At 43.9% G+C, this 20,043-nt stretch overlaps 1 protein-coding gene across 3 annotated transcripts in view; it reads right to left on the bottom strand.

The window, feature by feature from the left end:
* CUEDC1 (CUE domain containing 1) overlaps positions 1–13,528 on the bottom strand; it is a 129,167-nt gene extending 115,639 nt beyond the window's left edge. The window contains exon 1 of one of the 3 annotated variants that reach the window (XM_030536563.1): positions 13,460–13,528. The gene's annotated coding sequence lies outside the window, so the exon portion shown is untranslated. Of the gene's footprint in view, positions 1–12,958; positions 13,083–13,140; positions 13,216–13,459 lie in introns of those variants that run through there. The other 2 variants (XM_030536566.1, XM_030536565.1) reach the window with 2 other exon arrangements.
* Between the last annotated feature and the right edge of the window lie 6,515 nt (positions 13,529–20,043).

Below are 20,043 nucleotides of genomic sequence, written 5' to 3'. Positions count from 1 at the left end.
CGTGTAGACCAAGCCTTAGTCCCACTGACTTCCACTGAGTCATAATTTTTAAGTGCCTGCAGGCAGATTTACAAAGATAAATAACTATAGCCACCTAGTGGGATTCATAATTTGCTTATATGTTTTAGGCACCTAAATCCCATTGAATTCACTGGGAGTTAAGGCACCTAACCTGACCCCATCTGCATTCTTAAGTGCCTTTGCAAATCTACACCATAGGCCTTATTTCAGTATAAACTGGCCTTTAATCACTTATGCTTAAGGGCAGGTTGAAGCTACAATGAAATCACAATGTCCACACAAAATCTGCACCATTTTAACTGATTTAAGTTAAACTGGTGTCACTTACCCACATAGACAAGTCATTCACTAACACATCCTAACAACATATTTTTTATCCTTGCCTAGACAAAGTCTTAGAACATGTCCGCTAACTCTAACAAGACACGTTTAAATCCTAGTGAAGACAAAGTCCTTCCAGAAGTCTTTTGCTTCCTCAAGATTATTCTTAAGAGACTAACAAATGTATTTGGGGATAAGCTTTCATGGGCTAAAACCCACTTCATCAGATACATGGAGTAGAAAATACAGTAGGCAGGTATAAATACACAGCACATGAAAAGATGGGAGTTGCCTTAGCAAGTGGGGGGTCAGTGGTAACGAGTCAATTCAATTAAGGTGGAAGTGGCCTATTCTCAACAGCTGACAAGAAGGGGTGAAAACCAAGGGAGAGAAAATCACTTTTGTAGTGCTAATGAAACCAATGCAATCATGATGGTCTATTTCAAACAGCTGACAAGAAGATGCAAGTATCAGCAGAGGGAAATTAGTTTTTGTAGTGACCCATCCACTCCCATTCTTTATTCAGGCCTAATTTGATGGTGTTCAGTTTGCAAATTAATTCCAGTTCTGCAGTTTCTCACTGGAGTCGGACTCAGACTCGTTGGCCTCACTGACCCCCTCTTGGTATACCTGCCTACGGTATTTTCCATTTCATGTATCTGATGAAGTGGGTTTTAGCCCACGAAAGCTTATGTCCAAATACATTGGTTAGTCTCTAAGGTGCCACAAGGAATCTTTGTTGTTTTTGCTGATACAGACTAACATGGCTACCACTCTGAAGATTATTCTTAACTCTCATTGACAGCTTGTGTGTGTGTGTGTGAGTGAGAGAGATAAATTACTACAGGCCAAACACTAAGCTGACATCTCGTATAGCTAGCAGATTGGAGACATCCATCCCCAAGGCAAAGGCCATCTGAAATACTTGTGCTGCCTCTGGGCATTTGTGTGGGGAAGAGGAGAACCATAAAAAGGTGAAGCATCCCCCATCAGTCAGGACTCCATGCAGAAACAAGCATCCCACAGATGACAGCAAGCTTGCTTCTCATTGCCTGGGGAAGCCAAGAAACCGTTACACAGCGACTGCAGTGTGCTCATGTGATTTGGTGTCCTGTTTACCTTGGGGACTGGAGCTGTGGATGTCAGCTGGAGACAATGGCTGGATTCCTTTGTGAAACTACAGGGGAGATTTTTTGATTTGTAGATCACAGGACTTACTGAAGGAGAAGAACTATGCCTGGTCAAAACCTAAAACTTAGATAGCCCTAGCTACATCCCTCAGCGCTGTGAAAAATGTTGTGCCCTGTGTGACATAGTTAGGTCAACCTAACCCCTGCGGTAGATGCAGCTCAGTCTACCAACCTGGCTACCACCTCTTAAGGAGCAGATTTACTACAGCAGTGGAAAACCCCTTCTATCGCTGTAGCAACAGTCTATATTATCGCATTACAGGGGCACAGCTGTGTTGCTGTAGCGCTTGTAGTTTAAACTTACCTCCATTAGGTTAACTAATCCATTTCCTGTGCCACCCCAGGGCAAGCTAGGATTGTCCCTCTCAGTGGATTTCCTAGTTTTTTTGTCCAATTGCATTTTTAACTGACACTAACTACATGGTTTCCACTACTTCCCCTGATAGATTATGCCACAATCCACTGATTCAACCTAAATTTTCCTTTTCTTAACTCCATCCCACTACCCCCATTGCCATTCTAAACAATTCCCCTCATCTAAGACACCTTTAAGAGACTTACTATAACACTCCATGTCCCCCTCAAAAAAACTAACTCTTAACTAGGAAACTGGTTGACTGATGACAACTGTCAGCAATAGATCCTGTGAAACCACTCCTAGCAGATTTAAGACCAACATAGCTGGAGAAAGCACAATAGTAGCTCATTGGAACCCTACTAAAGCTTTCTGCAAACCATTTTCAGCACTGATTCAGGGAACCCTATTGTTAATAGCCACTGTCAAGGGCCATCAGTCCATTTCCAAACACAATGAGTGCTTTAATTATCATTTGGCCAAGTAACACATTTACCCTCCTGTCAAACTTTCCTCAGTTCATGCTTCCTAGCCTTAATGATCTCTATTGCTCTTCTCTGAATTCCCTCCACTTTTATAGAAGTGTAGGACTGGAAGGAACCTCGAGAGCTCCCCTGGACTAGATAACCTTGTATAATCTTTCTGAGCAGAAAGCAACCAGCAAAATATTTTGGCATCAAACTTGGGTCTTACACCATGCAAGGAACACTAAAATTATTTTAAAAATCTGCAAAACAGAATTGAGGCTTTGAACAAAACACACAAGCTGTTCAGTGAAAGGTTTGGGGCTTACAGATTTGATACTGCAGAAGCACTGGCTTCATCTTACACACAAACACACACATGCACACAAGTCACCAGAAGAATTCACTTACTGGCATCAGCAGGTATAGCTCACATAAGCACTGAAGGGGGTTTAAGCAGCAGTGCATTCCATTTAGGTCATGGAACACAGATTTTACTCTTAATTCAATATAAATTGACCTAGATGGGAACTGATCCATTTTATATTCTATAAGGCAGTACAGGTGACACCTTTCACATAGCAAGCTTCTAAGTGCAACCCCCTTATAAATATATAAAAATGTGTTTTTGATTTAACACCATTATAAATGCTGGATGCAAAGTGGGGTTTGGGGTGGAGGCTGACAGCTTGCAACCCCCCCCCCATAATACCCTCGTGACTCCTGAGGGGTTCCGACCCCCAGTTTGAGAATCCCTGCTATAAGGCATCTAACACCTTCTGGGTGCTGTCACTTTCACTGCAGTGGGCTGTGAGAAGGAATACTTCTGGGGCACTCAAATACTATGGTAATGCAGGCCATAATAGCACCTAGATAGTTTAGATTAGAGAGGAATCATAAAGGAGTCAGGAGCCAATTTCAGGTTCTATTACTCATATGGACTATTTAGAGAAATTAATGTGTACCATTGAAACTAACCTTTGTTGTCGTGGCTGAAAAAGGTGCATTTTTACCACAAGTTAGCAAATGCATGATAGCTCATCCCACTTTAAAATCCGTGGGGAAACAAGGCATGAACATTTTTATCACAGGGTAGCTGGGTGAAGTTAACCACAGGTGGAGCTGCATCTTGTCTCCAGTAGGATTTTATAGAGATATAGCAAATGCACATAAAAGTAACTTATTTTTTGGCAGTAAAGACGAAGCCTTATTTTCAGTGGGGGATACACTGAATAGCCAGAGCTATCTTTTCAAAATAGCCATATCCTATTTTGCTAAACTAGCAATGAACAGATACGTAAGAAGGGCAGAAAACAGTTATTTGTGGGCTGATCCTCTGAGGTGTTGACTATCCTCAATCCTCGCTAACATACATGGCATTGAGCATCTTGGAGGATGCTCAGCACGTCCCAGTGGCAAACCCAGACTGTTTTAAGTATTGTACTTTTTCAATTTACCCAGGAGCAGCAGGAGGCATATTTACCACCTACTCTGATTTTATTGGTAACAGCAGAATGCTGTATTTTCATTGTTAGAAGGACTTGTAATTTTGCATGCTCTCTTTTTTTAAAGTGGATATTTAAAAAAAACAAAAAAAAACTTAGCTATGCAATGCATGCACCCAACTGGTCATGGACATTTTTTGAAACATTTTCTTAGAGGTAGTTTATCAGCTGGCTAAACTGCTGGTAAAATTTTTTGCTGAGAGCCAAAAACATAAATGGGGCCAGTTTAGGGGGAAATAAAGACAAACATCATTGCAATGATTTGCTGGTCAGTTTCATGAGTATGTCATCTCCAAAAAATCTTTTAATTATGTTGTTCTATATCAAGTCCAAGACCTTTTTAAAATGGAAATAGTTCCAGAGCTCAAGGGTTAACCACAAATACTTTGGCATGCAAAGGATCCATGTCACATTTTTTAAGCTAAACTCCGTGATGTTCGTAACTAAGATTTCATTGGTTTAAAATGCATTATTCTCTTAAATCCCAGTAAAATAACAGAACTGTGTTCACAACATAAAGACTTCACAGCACGCTGAGAAACTACCAGAAAAATAATTCTATCCATATAACTAGGGCCCTACCAAATTCATGGCCACGAAAAACATGTCACGGACCGTGAAATCTGGTCTCCACCCATGAAATATGGACTTTTGTATGCTTTTAGCCCTATACTATACAGATTTCACAGGGGAGACCAGTATTTCTCAAATTGGGGGTCCTGACCCAAAAGGGAGTTGCAGAGAGGTCACAAGGTTATTTTAGGGGGGTTGCAGTATTGCCACCCTTACTTCTGTGCTACCTTCAGAGCTGGGCAGCTGGAAAGCAGTGGCTGTTGGCCGGGCACCCAGCTCTGAAGGCAGCACTCCACTAGCCGTAGGGCAGAAGGAAGGGAGGCAATACCATTCCATACCACACCACACCCCCCTTACTTCTGCATTGCTGCCTTCAGAGCTGGGTGGCCAGAAAGTGGCAGCTACTGACTGAGGGCCCAGCTCTGTATGCAGCAGCTCAGAAGTCAGGGTGGTAATACCATACCATGCTATCCTTACTTCTGTGCTGCTGCTGGCAGTGGCTCTGCATTCAGAGCTGGGCTCCTGGCCAGCAGCCACCGCTCTCCAGCTGCCCAGCACTGAAGGCAGCATCACCGCCAGCAGCAGCACAGAAATAAGGGTAGCAGTACCACAATCCCCCCCTACAAAATCCTTGCAGGCCCCCTACAACCTCTTTTTGGGTCAGGACCCCTACAATTACAACACTGTGAAATTTCAGATTTAAATAGCTGAAATCATAAAATTTATTATTTTTAATATCCTATTACGTGAGATTGACCAAAATGGACTGTGAATTTGGTAGGATCCTATACATAACCGTATACCCTTTGAAATCTGCCCTTAATCCATTGAGGAGAACGGTTACGCATGAAAAGCTTTATTTATTGATACTACAGCCCCAATTCTGCAGCCACTCCTCAGGCAACTCTTATGCTTAGCTCCATGAGTATTCCATGCACAGAGTAGGTACAGGACTGGAAGCATTACTGGAATGCTCATTACGAGCCTGATCTTGCAATTGGATCTCATCTCCTATTGTATCAGGCCTTAACACACTTAAGCTATGTCTCTATGAGCTAGGGATATGATATCCAGCCCATGTAGGCGTACTCATGCCATGACAGCAAGGGCAGTGGCAGCACAGTCTAGATGCCCCAAGTACAAACCCGTGGGTCCATACTCAGCACAGCTAACCCATACTGCAGCTACATTACTATCTGTAGCTCACTAGCTCCATGAGAGCTAGCTCAGGTACGTCTATGCAAGCCACAAATCACATTGCTAGCTCGCAGTGTAGATACAGCCTTAGCATGAAACTGGAAACTCCTCAATCTCTACAGAATAGAGTGTCACAGTCCCTATTCAGGCAGGCAAGGAGTGAGGTCTGCTGAGGTTGACACTCTGGCCATGTGGGTGGGGAGAAGGAGAATAGAGGCTACTTGTCTGATGCTCCCACTGTAAGTGGGCAGGGAATGGAAGGAGCCTGGCTCCAGCTCCTCCTCCGCTCACTGGCCAAAGGAGCTGCCTGGGCACACAGCAGGGAGCAAACCCTTCCATGAAAAGGGGTGAAATTACTTCCTCCCTCCCACAGCAAGGGGACAGCAAGGATGGAACTGTGACTCTATCACAATTTGTTCTCCCGGCTTCTCCCAGGGTGGTACACTGCACCCCCGATCCTGAAGGTCTTCCAAGTGGGGTACCGCAAGAGTGGGAGGTGCTGGCAACTCCAAAATGCTGTACTACAGACACAGCAAGAGAGACCACTGAAGTCATGGTACAGCACAGAATCTCTATGGCATATGTTTCCAGGCCTGAGACACACAATTCAAGTCTCCATGCCAGCACGTTTCAAAAGCTTCGACTAAGAGAATTGCGTAGACAAGTTTGTGTATAATTGATCGTTTATACTGACCTGCTACACAACAATAGCACGAGAAAGCAGTAATTAGAACCAATACAAACTAACCAGCTAGCTCATACTTCTTTGCAGTGCCAATTGTTGCCCCAAAGACACTTCTGTGAACCCTGATTTAAAAGCAAAGCCTGGGAGATAATTGATTGGCAACTCAACAATATGCTTAAAATAAGCATCAAGACCCTCTGGATATTGGGCCAATAAAAGCACAAACCAGGTTAGAGCAAGAGGTATGAGACACTGAGCACAGTGTATGTTCTGACAGAATGAAAATCAATAGGAAGGGTTACAGATCTTAATGAGCATGCTCAGTCCTACTGTCCCTCTCAAAGAATTATTGTTTTAAATAATGACAGGTTGTACCAACTTGGATTATTAGAGAGAAAAACCCCAAACCTGTACAATGTTTTAATTTAAACACCCTCAAAAAAATAAAAATTAAAAGGATTTCCTAAGACTCCTCTTATCCTCCATTTATCCCTATGTGATGAATTTGGAGTTGCTCTGTAGTTTATGAATGCTGTATATTGGCCTGGTTACTGGAGTGTTTATTATATGAATCTACTGGGTTACCGCAATGCAGGCCTGTCTAGGAAAACAGGCAAACAGAAGGATAAGAATGGCTCAGGATAGCCACCTCTCAGCAAACATTTAAGAGCTGTTAAGGAACAATGCCAGGACTATTAGCTTTGATGATTTTTGCCTCCTCTCCAGCTAACCTCCAGGACTGGCTTGCACCATAAGGACAGAGCCAAGGAACACAAAAGAACTATAGCAGGGTTTAAAAGGAACCTTCCGTGGAAACCAGAGTGAGACATAGGACTTTGCTGGGGTGTCTGGAGAAGCTAGGCCTGCCTACTTTGCCATCAGGAGATGGTATGGCTCTAAGTACGATAGACATGCATGTAAACTGTTGTTTTAAAATCCTCTCTCTCTAACTGCTAAAATAAACTGTGCTTTGGTTTAAGGAGACTGTCTGGCCACTGTATGCCACTGGTCAGAGACTCCCAAAGGGAAGAACTGCAGGTGCCCAAACTCAGTTGGACCTGCAGGGTACAAGCAGTGAATACACAGTATACTGTAAGGCAGGGCCCAGTCTAGGAATTAAAGAATTTTTTTTTTCATTGAGGTGAAGATATATTACCATTGCAATAAACTGACATTGGAGGCCAGGGCATAGGCAGTTGTGAGCCAGATCTAATGCTGCTGCAGCCAGCATGAATGCTGGACACAAACCCCAGGAATGGCACCGCACTAACAAGTCCAGGGCTGTTCTCCCTACTTCTCACGAGGCTTGGAACAGCCAAGCACCCATGTGGGGTGCAGGAGGTGCAAACCACAGCAGATACGCTAGGCCTGGAGGGTTATTCCATCTCCTGCACGGGGAGCTGCTGTTCGTTCCTCACCCACGGTACCGGCTCCAGCACATGTGGGTCATAAGTCCATTTAGGGAAGACGCGCTTGTACAGATTCAGCAGCACTGTGTCCTGGGATTTCAGCTGCCCATCAAAATGACACTTCACGTGACCATGAATCCTTAGCGGCTCTGTGATGTGTCCTCTGCGGCCCCACTTGGTCCTCAGCTCCACCGGCTTAAACCACAGCACATCCTCTCTGTTAAAGAACATGTACTGCACTACAGCCGTCTTGCTGAAGATCTTGAAAGGGTGACCACTGAGCATCAGCCGCTTGATGATGATTCTGTTTGCACAACTCCACCCTGAGATAGGTAACGGCAGGAAATCTGAGACCACAGAGGGTGTGCTCGGAGATAACTAGGAAGGGGACAGAGGTGCAGCTAGTCTCACACAACCAATTAATTACATTCCGCAACAAGTTAGCCCAACTCATTTTTAACACCCTATGCCAACAGCACGGGAAGTCAACACAAGATCGTCACACAGAGTGCACAGCGCTTCACTCTCTCAAAGCAGGAGCAAATGGTTTAGCCTGTGCTGGCCTCCTACTCCAGCAACCATATTTATATAAAAGAGAGGCAATGTGACCCAGTAGTTAGGGCAATGGATTGGGAATCAGTCCTGCCACTCACTTACTGTGCGACCGTAGTTGGGCAAGTCAGTCCCCCACCCTGTGCCTCTGTTATCCCTCTAGCCCTTTGTCTTGCCTATTTAGATTGCATGCTGTTTACAGCAGAGCTATATGCTGCATAAATTGACCTTTTCACTGTAATGAATGTATGTATTCCACACAATACTGTGTTAAGAGACTGTGGACAAAATAGTATGTGATCATGTGATTAAAGACTGTATCATAATGTATATGCACAAGGGGAGAACTTAATTCTGCCATTTCTTAACTTTTGAATGCTTGACTTTGGAACCTTAATAATGTTCTTTTAATACAGGTTCTTGTGTGTGTGTGTGTCAATTACTAGATTTTTAAGAAACGCAAAAGCCATAAATATAACACCGACATGGGTCACCATCAGGGTTAGAACCTTTAGATCCACTCCATAGACTTCTGCCACTTGAGCTAATGGAGTAACTGATAGCAGTTGTAGGTAATCGTCCTCTGTGTGGGCCAGAATTAGTGGGAGAGGAGATACACATTTTGCCAGTGGGTTTCTCAGATATTTGCTGACAGCAGAGGTCTGGCGAGACTCAGGAGTCTTAGGTTCCATTCTGGACTCTGGAGGGGAATGTAATAGAAAGCAGATACTCTTCTGTTCATTCCCCCACAAGCTTAAACTCTTCTACCCAGCCAAGCTGCCCATTCCAGTCCTGTCTCTTTCCCACCCCTGGCTCCTTGCCTACTCAATCCCAGTCTCAGGCTCCCTGCCCAGCTAGTCACAATCCCCACCCCCCACCCCACCCGTTCCTTATCCTATTGTCGCTTATCTCCTCTCAACCCCTAAGGCTTCTAGTCTTCTGTCCTGGGTTCCTCATCTAATAACAGTCTCCCTCTCAATGCCCTCCCCAGCTTCCCTTTCCCTGGCTCCATGTCCCAGCCTCTCTGCCCAGCCAGTCCCAGTTCTCACCGCACAGCCCAACTCCTTGTCAGATTTCCCCCCATCCATGCCTCCCTTAATGGTTCCTAGTCCCAGTCTCTTCTCCTCCCCCTCCGCTCCAGCTAATTGTCTGATCTCAATGTTACCACCAGCCAAGAGGTTCTCAGTCCTGCAGTGTTTAAAGAGTGAGCGTGGTGGGTGGGGAGGGGGTCACAAAGAGTCAAAGACCTGGCCAAAAACAAAAAAAAACCTACAAAAACTATTAAGATTCAAGCTATAGGTGGCTGAGGCGTGCACTTTAAGTCTGTTTTAGCAAAGCTACTGCTCCCAGATTGCGACAGCTCTCTCACATTTTTCTCAGACAGCTGCAAGCACTGAAAACCTCTCCTCCCCATTTCCCTCACTGGATCACAGTCCCAGTCTTTCCTTCCTAGCTCCCAATTCCAGCCTCCCTTTCACCCTGCCCAGTTTCTCTCACCAATTCTCCAGTCCCAGAACTCCTTATCCCAATCAACTCCTTTCCTTCCTCACTAGTAGGGCTTTTGTCTCCTTTGCATTTGACTCACACAGCTTCCTTCTCCACATGCCTAAGTGTCAGAGAGGGCACAGGAGAGACAGGCTCCTTGCCCTCAGTTCCCGGGGCCAGCCCATCCAGCCCCAGCCATTACAGGGAAAGCCTGGCTTTGCCTGTAAACCTTAAAGGCTGGAGCATGTTCAGACACTCTCTGGAGATGATGCATGCACAGTCACACATAGAAGCTGCAAGAGGCTCAGTGAGGATGGAATCGTCTGTGATTTTAGCTGCTAACATCAAAGAAGTCTCTGTGGGGGAACGTGGTCAAATTTGGGTGGATTTTCACAGAGATGGCAAAAGGCACATCCCTATACAAAGGTCAACACCCCTGCTAAATTTCAAGCTTGCTGCTCCAAAGTATCGGAACCTTAGAGCTGTTCAAAGAAAAGATCTCCAGATTTTTTTTTTTAACATAAGCTAAGGGAAAATATGTGGTTTGCCTCATTCTTGGAAATAGCTGTACCGTTGTGACTGAAATTTTCTAAAAACAAATGAGCCAGAGGCAGGCACCCAACGTGTACAATTTTAGCACAAACAGTTAAACTTTGGAAAAGCTATATGTAACTGAAAACAGGGTATGGTAATGGGAAATGTCAAGCAACCTTAACAGAAGACAGCATTACCAGCTCTGCCTACAATTAGAGGATTTTTCTATCTCCAAACATTTGCACCCTAAGAACGTGAGAAAGCTGGGGAGGACAGCACTCCCAGTGACTGTTATTGGGAAGTGCTTCATTCCCACTTCCTAGCATTAGAGATGATCCCTTTTAAGGTCTCACCACAACTGCTAGGATGTTCTATTCAAATTAAAGATGAGCAAATAACATTCTCAGTTCTGCAGATAGAGCTCCCCTGTAGTAAGAGACACAAAGGGACGAAACTGGGGGCAATTAAAAGCAACACCCCCTGAAATGACCTAGACCCCAGACCCTGTCCCCTCACATGCTCCTTGTCAAAGAGGAAGGAGCCAGCTACAGCAGGAGACAGTGTGTGGTTGGCTGCAAGAAGACTTCCTACCTCCTAGTCTACATTTATACTGTGTTCTGTCACTACAGTGTTTCAGCAACCAATGCCTGCACTCCCTGCAGGAAGGTGGTAGTGGAATCTGGTGGGAGCTGGCCCAAGTACCACCACCAAGATAGCTGTATATAGCTATATGTAGTATGCATAGCACCTCCATCAGTGAGAATATGTTTCTGGGAGAGGAATGGGTACTAGAAGGTGGCACATGCTTTGCAATTGCACATCCTGGAGGAGCTGAGAAGCAGCAGCCAATCTCCAGATGCATAAAATTATTAATTATATTAGAGTACCACCAGAAGGCCCTACTCAGGATCAGGGCCCCACTGTGCCAAGTTCTGTCCAAATACAGAGGAAGATACAGACCATGCCCAGAGTCGGCTTACTATCACAGAAGCATTTACTTTCACTACTGCCATGGTGTTGTTTTTATTTTGTTTTATATCATGCAAAAATAAATGAACGCAAACATGTAGGGGGCACTAACTGCTTGAAATAACAAACAGCAATGTGGTGAGTGCCAAGAATAATTAGTGTGCCAGTCCCAAACACCACAGCTTACTGTAAACCACTGCAGGATATAAACATCCTAGCCATTCTTAAGCCCTTCTGAGCTGCTCAGTTCACCCTATCTATCTTAATTCTCTTGTTAGACTGTTAGCTCCTTCCAAGTAGAAACTACCTCTACATTGTGTTTGGTATGGTCCTAGGTACACCATCAGCACTTTTTATATCTATAAAGAAAGGTAAATTTTGATCATCTGAGAGATTAGACAGACTCCTGTGGCTCAGCCTGTCAAAAAGAAACCTTTCCCACAAGTGCATATTAAAAATTACACCCACAAGTCTAAGATCTAGGACTCTATCCTGTGTGCCTTAGTCATGTGAACAGTCCCCTGGCCTCAGTGTAACTACTCAAATGGGGGGAGGGGTCTGAAAACAAATCTTGAAGCCTCTAGGTAAGATACCATAGGAAAACAATCCTATGCAGTGAAGGGTAGACAAATTAACATAATATTTTAGTTCTTTTCCATCTTCAACTTCTGTCCAAGTCCCAAATAGTTTCAGTACATTGCAATGTACAAAATGGAAATTTAGCTGGAGTGAACTGGAGCTAAGAGTTAAGTCAGTTCTATGAAAAAACTATGTTCAGATATCTACTGCAAGACTTCCACTGTCATTTTTTTTCCTGAATACCTCACATTTTAGTTGCTGAAATTTCGGTTTTGAATCCAGATATATATAGGTCAACCATCTGGTGACCTGACTGAATGAGAGCAATTTCATTGAGATAGGTCTATGGAATATAACTACATTGCAGAATAATGGTTTCATATCACTCAATAAACACCATGGCAAAAACAAAGTCACTCATCAAAAGCATTTGACAGCAACTCGAGCATATATTTTTAGAGTGGCATACATTTATCTTACAGCAATTACTTTATTGATATTCCACCTAACATATGGCTAACGGTGTGTCACTTTGTCTGATAGCCAAATGTGCAACAGCACTATGATACCAGTACCAAAACACAGCATTCTGATTGGCTTAGGGTGATTCAGACAATTAGAAACTATTTGGGCCATAAAAGTACAGCTCTAAAACAAACAAAATAAACATGAATAAAAGTCAGTTTGCCATTGGGTACCTGTTTGAACTCCTGTATTTACTAAAGGGCAATCGTCCATAAATCCCATTAGTAAAGTATTGGTCCCAGGTGATAGAAAATGGACAGATTTTTTGATCAGTTGATTTTAATGGACTTAAGCCTTTAAGACATATCAACAATTCCACAACAACTTTTTCCCCTCCATAAACATGCCTCATTCCTCTTCTGCCATCTATTAAAACAAACAGCCCAGGTTATAAAACTATACAGCCTACCTAGACAAAACACCAAATCCTGTTACAGGTTTTTGGACTTGATTTCCAGCCATTCAACTTTTTTTTTGGGTATCTTTGCAAAACAACAACAACAACAACAACGTTTTGAAACAACACAAAGGAAGAGGGCTATGGGAAAGGAGAAACACCGCTTAACAACAACCTGTGAATAAAGCCGGGCTAACCTTAGCAAGGCTCCAGGGAAGGAGGGTGGAGATTTGGGGGTGGGGGGATTCTTCTGCTTGGAAACAGAGTGACCAAGAGCCGCGGGGTTCACTCGCAGACCCCCCTCTCCCAGCGCTGGCGGCCCCACGGCACACCCCCACCCCAGAGGGAGCCTAGGGGAAGGAGGAGGAAACGCTCTCACATGGATCCAGCTGAGCGGGGGATGTGGCCGGGGACGGAGCCCGCGATCCGTAGGACGGTTTGGGTGCCCCAGCGCCCTAGCATGGAACGAAGTCCCCTCCCCCACCCCGGCGGGATAGCCTGGAAAACCCCCCTCAGGAAAATCCAGCCCGGTGAGGGCCTCTGCCCGGCTCCACCCGCGGGAGCCTTGCCTGGGCACTGCCCCGCCGCGCGGGGTCCGGATCCGGGTCCAGCCGGGGCTGCCCCGGCCGCACAAAGGCAGCTCCGAAGACCCCGCCCCGCCACCGGCACGGGACGGACAATTCCTGCCGCTTCCTTACCCGGCTGCCGCGGCGGCTGCTCCCGCGCTGCTGGCGAGGGCGCTGGGGCAGAGGCGGGCTCCGCGCCGCCCGCAGCGGGAGGGGGCGGAGGGGGCGGGCGCTGCCCCGGGAGCCGTTGAGGCTGGGGGGGGGGGGCGGACAGGCGCGCGCGCGCTCGCGAGCTCCCCGGGAGTTCGGCTCCGAGCTCCCCTCACGCAGCCGCCGGCGCAGCTCGCAGGCTGCGGGTGGGGGAGAATGGGGCGGGGGCGCCTCGGAAATGGCCGGGGCTCTGCTCAAGCTCCAGCACGGGAGGGAAACGCGAGCCGGCCGGCTGCCTGGAGTGCAAAGGAGCTCCTCGTGCCCGGCCCGCCGGTGGGACCGAGCTAGCCGGGGATGGGGAGACAGGCGCAGCACCCATGGGCCAGAGCCCTGGGATTCCCTCAGGCGAGTCTTTGTGGCACCAATGCAGCACCCAGTGCCGGGTCTCTAGCCCTGGGGCAGGGAATTAACTCCCCTCCCCCAGGCACAGAGGGGGGAACTGAAGGAGGCAGAGGTTAAGCAACTTGCCCAAGGTCACAGAGTCGAGTTAGTGTCTTGATTAAAATTCAGGCACCAACTGTTGTCTCACCCCCTACCTGAGAGCAAGTATTTGTCTTGCATGGGACGTCACTGTACCATGGTTACTTAGGGAAAAACCCAATGAGCCAAATGCATCCCCAAAGCAGGCCCCTGAAATTGACGAGGGTTCTCAGCCAGGCTTCAGAGATTCAGGACTGCACAGCCTTCTGCACGGCAAAGTGTGAGGGGTTCACCAGAGTGGTGAGACCCCCTCTGGAAAAGGGAATGGGGGAGGATCCCAGTGTGGGTACAGTTGAGAACCACTGCAATAGGATTCCACCAGGAGAGAACTGTTTCCTTTCTTGATAGTGACCTTTAGGTGCAGTGGCAGGAAACAGAAGCTAAAGGGACTAGAAAGGGCCAGAGAATTTAAAATAATGTGCACAATGTAGCTAGTGATTAGGGTGAGAAGAGCATTTACATTTGGCCTATCCCAAATGTGGAACATACCTTTTAAGAAGCAGAGGTGTAAATATTTACATTATGGTGGTGCCCCATGGCCCAATATTTAGAGTGCCGGGTTGCTGCTTGGAGTAATGCTCCACCATGTACTGTGGTGCTAATGCTGAAGAGACTATGGAATCCACTGCAGAAGCTTCTCTAGAAGGGTCAGGTAAATTCTAGGTTGTCAGTTACCATAGCAATAGGTAGGGACTAAGGCCTTTAGTAGAATTTGTCCCAACAACATTCTAGGAATGAGCTTATGTTGGCATAGCATAGTCCTGAAGGCTCCCAAACACACTTTGGGATTGTCTGTAAATTACATAAGGTATTAGGGGAGGAGGGTCCTTACTTTTGCATGTTTGTTTCAGTATTAAAGAGGGGTCTTGAAAATCACCAAAGAAGTGTTACCTAATTTATAGACATCCCCTTTACAAATGCAACTAGCTTTCCTGAGCACCAACATGGTGTGGATACAGAATAAAGAGGAGGACAGTTCCTCCCCCTCACCCTAAGGGCTTAATGTGAGATGCAGTCTATAATAAAGGATCACTTCAACCACATATAAAAAGGTGTCATTGCTGGTGTGTAACTTGGCAGTGTTTTTGACAGCTCCGATCAACATCACATAACAGTTTATGACAGGAAGTGATCTTTTCTAACAAATTACAGGGGAAACTTTAAGTCAAATATACACAACTTGTTCTCTTTACCAAAGGACAGAATTACATCCTTAATGACAAGTGGTTAAGACCTTGGTTTCACATCTAGAGATAAAGCTCTTCAATGACCTGTGCTGGAACATTTGCTTAGCAATGATTCAGGGGCAGAGTGCCCCAGCTACTGAGTCATCAAGACTACTTCCTGCAGCATCTAGTAGTTCCTTAAAGGTCTCACATCCAAGTATGACACTTCTTTGTCCCTGCTTAGCCCATGCTTATAGCATAAGGGACAACGGTTGCAGGATATAATTGCAGAAATTTACTATGTTTTTACTATGATTAACTTTATAAGATAATATCCTGGTCTATATTAAAATAACTTAACTTGGAAGAGTGCCTTTACAAAGTGTGTATGTGTGTCTTATCCTTATAGCATCCTTGATCCTGTTGCCTAGCAGTAGATGTGCATGGGACAGCCAAAGATTGTACATGACCCTGTGTATCAATCAAGGCTGGACATGTTGACTAGTAACTTTACAAATAAGTTACAAAGATGGAGGCAGGAATGGTTTTGTGATATATATTCTTAAAGAGTCATTGTGCATTATATGTATGTGGAAAGAATAAGTGACAGAAAGCAATGATATACTTTTTATTTCTATTTTGTGGCAAACTGCCATTGTCATTAATGGGAGCTGGAGCTGGCCCTGAATAATTTGGTCATGTGCCCATTAGCACTGCATCTGGGCAGGTGGCACTGAAACAGACACTGAGGTACCAAATTAGCTATCTATGAAGATTCTTATATGGTTCCCATCATCAAAGTGTCTGAGCACCTGGTTATAACAGAAAGCCTATTATTCTGTGTTTGTACAGTGCCCAGCACGGAGCCTGGTCCTTGGCTGGCCCTTAGCCATTACTGTAATAAACCTGATGATTAATAATAATATTAGTTCCATACCAGTACTGAAGGGTATCTCAAGGGGCTCCCAAGAGCATCTTGTCAGAATCCCACCATCAAATGAAAGGCAGGTTTGGGGTAATTTCTCTGCATTAACCCCCCTTCTGGAAGCAGATTTTATAAGGTCCTAAGCAGTGCATTGGTCTGGTAGGTGAAATTCATCCTTGTGCAGAGAGACCAACACAGAGTCTATGCACTGATTAGTCCTACCTTGGGAATGTAAGGACACAAAGCTCTTATATCATGGCCCTTTGCACAGAGGTCACTTTCACCCCAGTGCGATTTTTCACCTTTGTTTAGCAGCTAAGCAAACTGTAGCCTGGATAAAAATACATAATGCTCTGACTGTGAGTGCTTGAGAATAGGCATCAATTACGTTAGTGAGAGTGAGAGTGTTTCTATAACTTTTAAAACTTTTAAAAATTTCAGGTACATGTTGCTGCAAATATTTAACTTTACGAAGTTAAACGCAGACCAACTTGAGCACTATCTTTGACATTTTAATGAATTTGCAGTAAGCCATTGGCTGACCTCGTTTGCTGCTCTGGAACTGCCTGATGGAACTTTATGCTAGTAATATTATACTGTTGCTGTGTGCATCAGTGTCCCTGTTGCACTAGGATTAGCTGTTAATGACACTGAGCACTTACAATGATGGGAGTGAGAAATATAAAACTCTAAGGAATTCTGTGAGTGCATTTTAATCTAAACAGATCAAACTAATAGGACAATGGTTTGAAAAGGGAGCTCACATATTAAACATGGAATGTGTATGATTTTATATAACAGCTGTCAAGGATTCGGGCAGGACTCTACAATGAGCTGTAACTGGGGTATTATTTTCTCTCTGAAAAAAATCACATATTCCTTACAAAGCAAGATGTACTCTAAAGATTACACTGACCACATATTTCCCTCCAAATATTACATTTTAATAAACTGGTTAAACATTTTTTACAATCTGAAATGGCTAATACACCACTACCTTGATATAATACGAATTCTGATATAAGGTGGTAAAGCAGCACTCTGGGGGGGGCTGTGTGCTCCGGTGGATCAAAGCAAGTTAAATATAATACGGTTTCACTGATAATGCAGTAAGATTTTTTGGCTCCTGAGGACAGCGTTATATCGGGGTAGAGGTGTATTAGGGTTAAAAATAGAGTCCTACATCAACAAAGAGATTAGTGATCTTAAGTGTCCAACTTAAGACCTTACAGGAGTCTGATTTTCAGAAAGTGCTGAGCAAACCCCCTCCATTCTCCCCTCTCTGCAAATGCAGGTCCCTTATCAAACTCAGGCCTTTACTAACTGTTCAGTTTTTACTTCTACAGACAGGGAAGCGAGGGAGTATTCTTACAATATTTCCAGGCAGTGGGTAGTAGGTCCATTTTTGAATGTCAGAGTTTTCAGAAGGGTTCAGCACCGAAAACTAAGGTCAGATTTTTCAAGCGAGCTCAGCTGCTATTTAGACATCAAAATAAGTGGGCAGATTTTCAACAGTTCTGCCTATTGGGTGCTAAGATTTTGTTTAAATCAGGCCATTTTTTTAGGAACTGATATGGGAGCACTTCTTTTTAAAATCTAGTTCCAATTGCGGGTGCTGAGCACTTGAAAATGAGGCCCTGAGTGATTTTAAATATCTGGCTCTAAGTAACTTGTCCTTAAAATCACAGAGCAAATCAATTTGGAATTTGGAAACAGAACTCAGGAGTCCTGACTCCTAATCACCTGTTCTGTTATCATTAGCACCACTAACGTGCTTGCTGATGTGTATTCCATAAAGTCCTTTTCCCAGAGAACTGAGAGTTCAGTAGTTTCCAATCACTAGGACCCAGCTCTCAAAGGTATTTTAATATCTACCTCCCATTGAAATCAATGGGCAACTCACCCTCTGCCTTGATTCTAATGGCTAAAGTTGTTTTTGGTTTTTTAGAATAAAACCCTGTTAACAAAAACACAAATATAATGAAGGTTTCTTCTTTGCCACACTTGTAAAAATATTTATTGTAAAAGAAAAATAAATTACTCTGTTTAAAGAGCTCCTTTTTATATGTTCAGTATTGGCCAAATGTTATTTGATCTGTACTGCAGAGACAGAAAAATATTTTTTTAATCCAGGGAGAGGAAAAATACTGAAAACTGTTTTTTGTTAGACTGATCAGGTATAAAATATCTCTCATGTCTGTACCCTTATTTCCTCTGGTAGCGCCAACATATTTTATGACTTCAGACCTTGACACACCAAGCAAATTAGCATTAAAATATTGATTCTCTTCATTGTTTCTTGGGTTGTTATTGCTTCAATTCATTATTCATCATTTCAATAGTGCTAGAAGCCCCAACTAGGATCAGACCCTCATTGTGCTAAACATAAAAGAAGACACAGTCTCTGTCCTTATTTTCACATCAGAATGATTACAATCCAAGGTCCCAGTGTTGCAAATACTTAAGCACCAAAGTATCTTTACCTACATGAATAATCTCATTGAATTTAATGGTACTACTCACATGAGTAAAGTTGTCTGTGTTTGCAGACTGAGGCCCTAATGTTTTACTGTCTTTAACACAGTGTTCCCCACCTTCTATCTTTTAAGAACTTTAGGGAGACAAAGTGGGCGAGGGAATATCTTTTATTGGACCAACTTCTGTTGATGAAATAAATAAGCTTTTGAGCATAAACAGAGCTCTTCTTCAGATCGGTGTAAGCCCAAAACAATTGGAACAATTTGTCAGCGTTGTGGTGGATTCTCCATCACTGACAAATTTTAAATTAAGCTTGGATGTTTTTCTAAAAGATCTGCTCTAGGAATTATTGTGGGGAAGTTCCATGGCCTTTGCTGTATAGGTCAGACAGGATGACAATGGTCCCTTCTGGCCTTAGAATCTATGAAGTCTTGTTCCTCACTAACAGAAGTTGATCCAATAAGAGATTGCCTCATCCACCTTGTCTCACTAATGTCTGGGGACTAATACTGCTACACAATGCAAGCACTTCAGAAGCATTCTGTTTGCTACTCCTCTTGTACACTAGTGTAAACTGGGGGGATATCACTCAAGTGCCATGACATTACATTGGCTACATAGAGGGGGGAAATCAGCCCCTTTAACCAGCCTTCATTGAACTTTTGGGAGTAAGGTAATAGGACTGATCATTATTTTTTTTAAATTAAATGTGGCTCTGATTTATATGCACTTTATAATATTATTCAAACATTTCAGAATTGTTGATAAAATTATCCAAAATGAAAAACATTATGATTCAAACTCAATGGAATTTAAACAAATACAAATTAACATTTTGGATTGAGGTTTCCTTTTTCCCTTTAATTTCAAATAATTTAACTGAAAAAGCAAATTGTGGTATTAAAAACGTTACATCACTCAAACATCAGTTCATGAAAAATGTGTATTTATTTACTGCAGAGCAGCATTCCCAATTTTAACCAGCCCTAGAGACTAATATTATCCCCTTTCTACAGATAGGGAGACAGGTGCAGACAGATGAAGTAACTTGCCCCACGTGTTCAGAGCCAAGATTAGAACTGGAGTCTTCCAGGCACTGAGGTATTTAAGGATGTGTTCAGCTGTTCTTTTATGATCACACTATCTTTGCAAATGCACTAGTTGAAGAAAATGCAGAAGTCAGTTCAAGTTCTCAGCAAACTGCCCTCCTTCCTAGAATTGCTCCACACCTGAAATGTTGTACTTCACCATCCATCCTCATCTGGCCTTACAGAGCCTAAATGGTGCACTGACAACTGAACTGCAGAGAGAGTGTATTTTTTGAGGAATAACGTCCACTAAATTGCAAAGTCACAATTTGCACGCAGAGCAAATCACATTCTTTTCAGTTAGTGGGTTTTCATGCTTTTGAGACTGTTATTTGTTCAAAGTCTTTTACAGTTTTGGCACAGTGTGAA

Source organism: Gopherus evgoodei, chromosome 17, assembly GCF_007399415.2.
Source record: "Gopherus evgoodei ecotype Sinaloan lineage chromosome 17, rGopEvg1_v1.p, whole genome shotgun sequence".
NCBI classification, from domain to species: domain Eukaryota; kingdom Metazoa; phylum Chordata; order Testudines; family Testudinidae; genus Gopherus; species Gopherus evgoodei.
The sequence above is the reverse complement of the archived record's forward strand: the minus strand, read 5'-3'. Positions and strand labels throughout refer to the sequence as shown.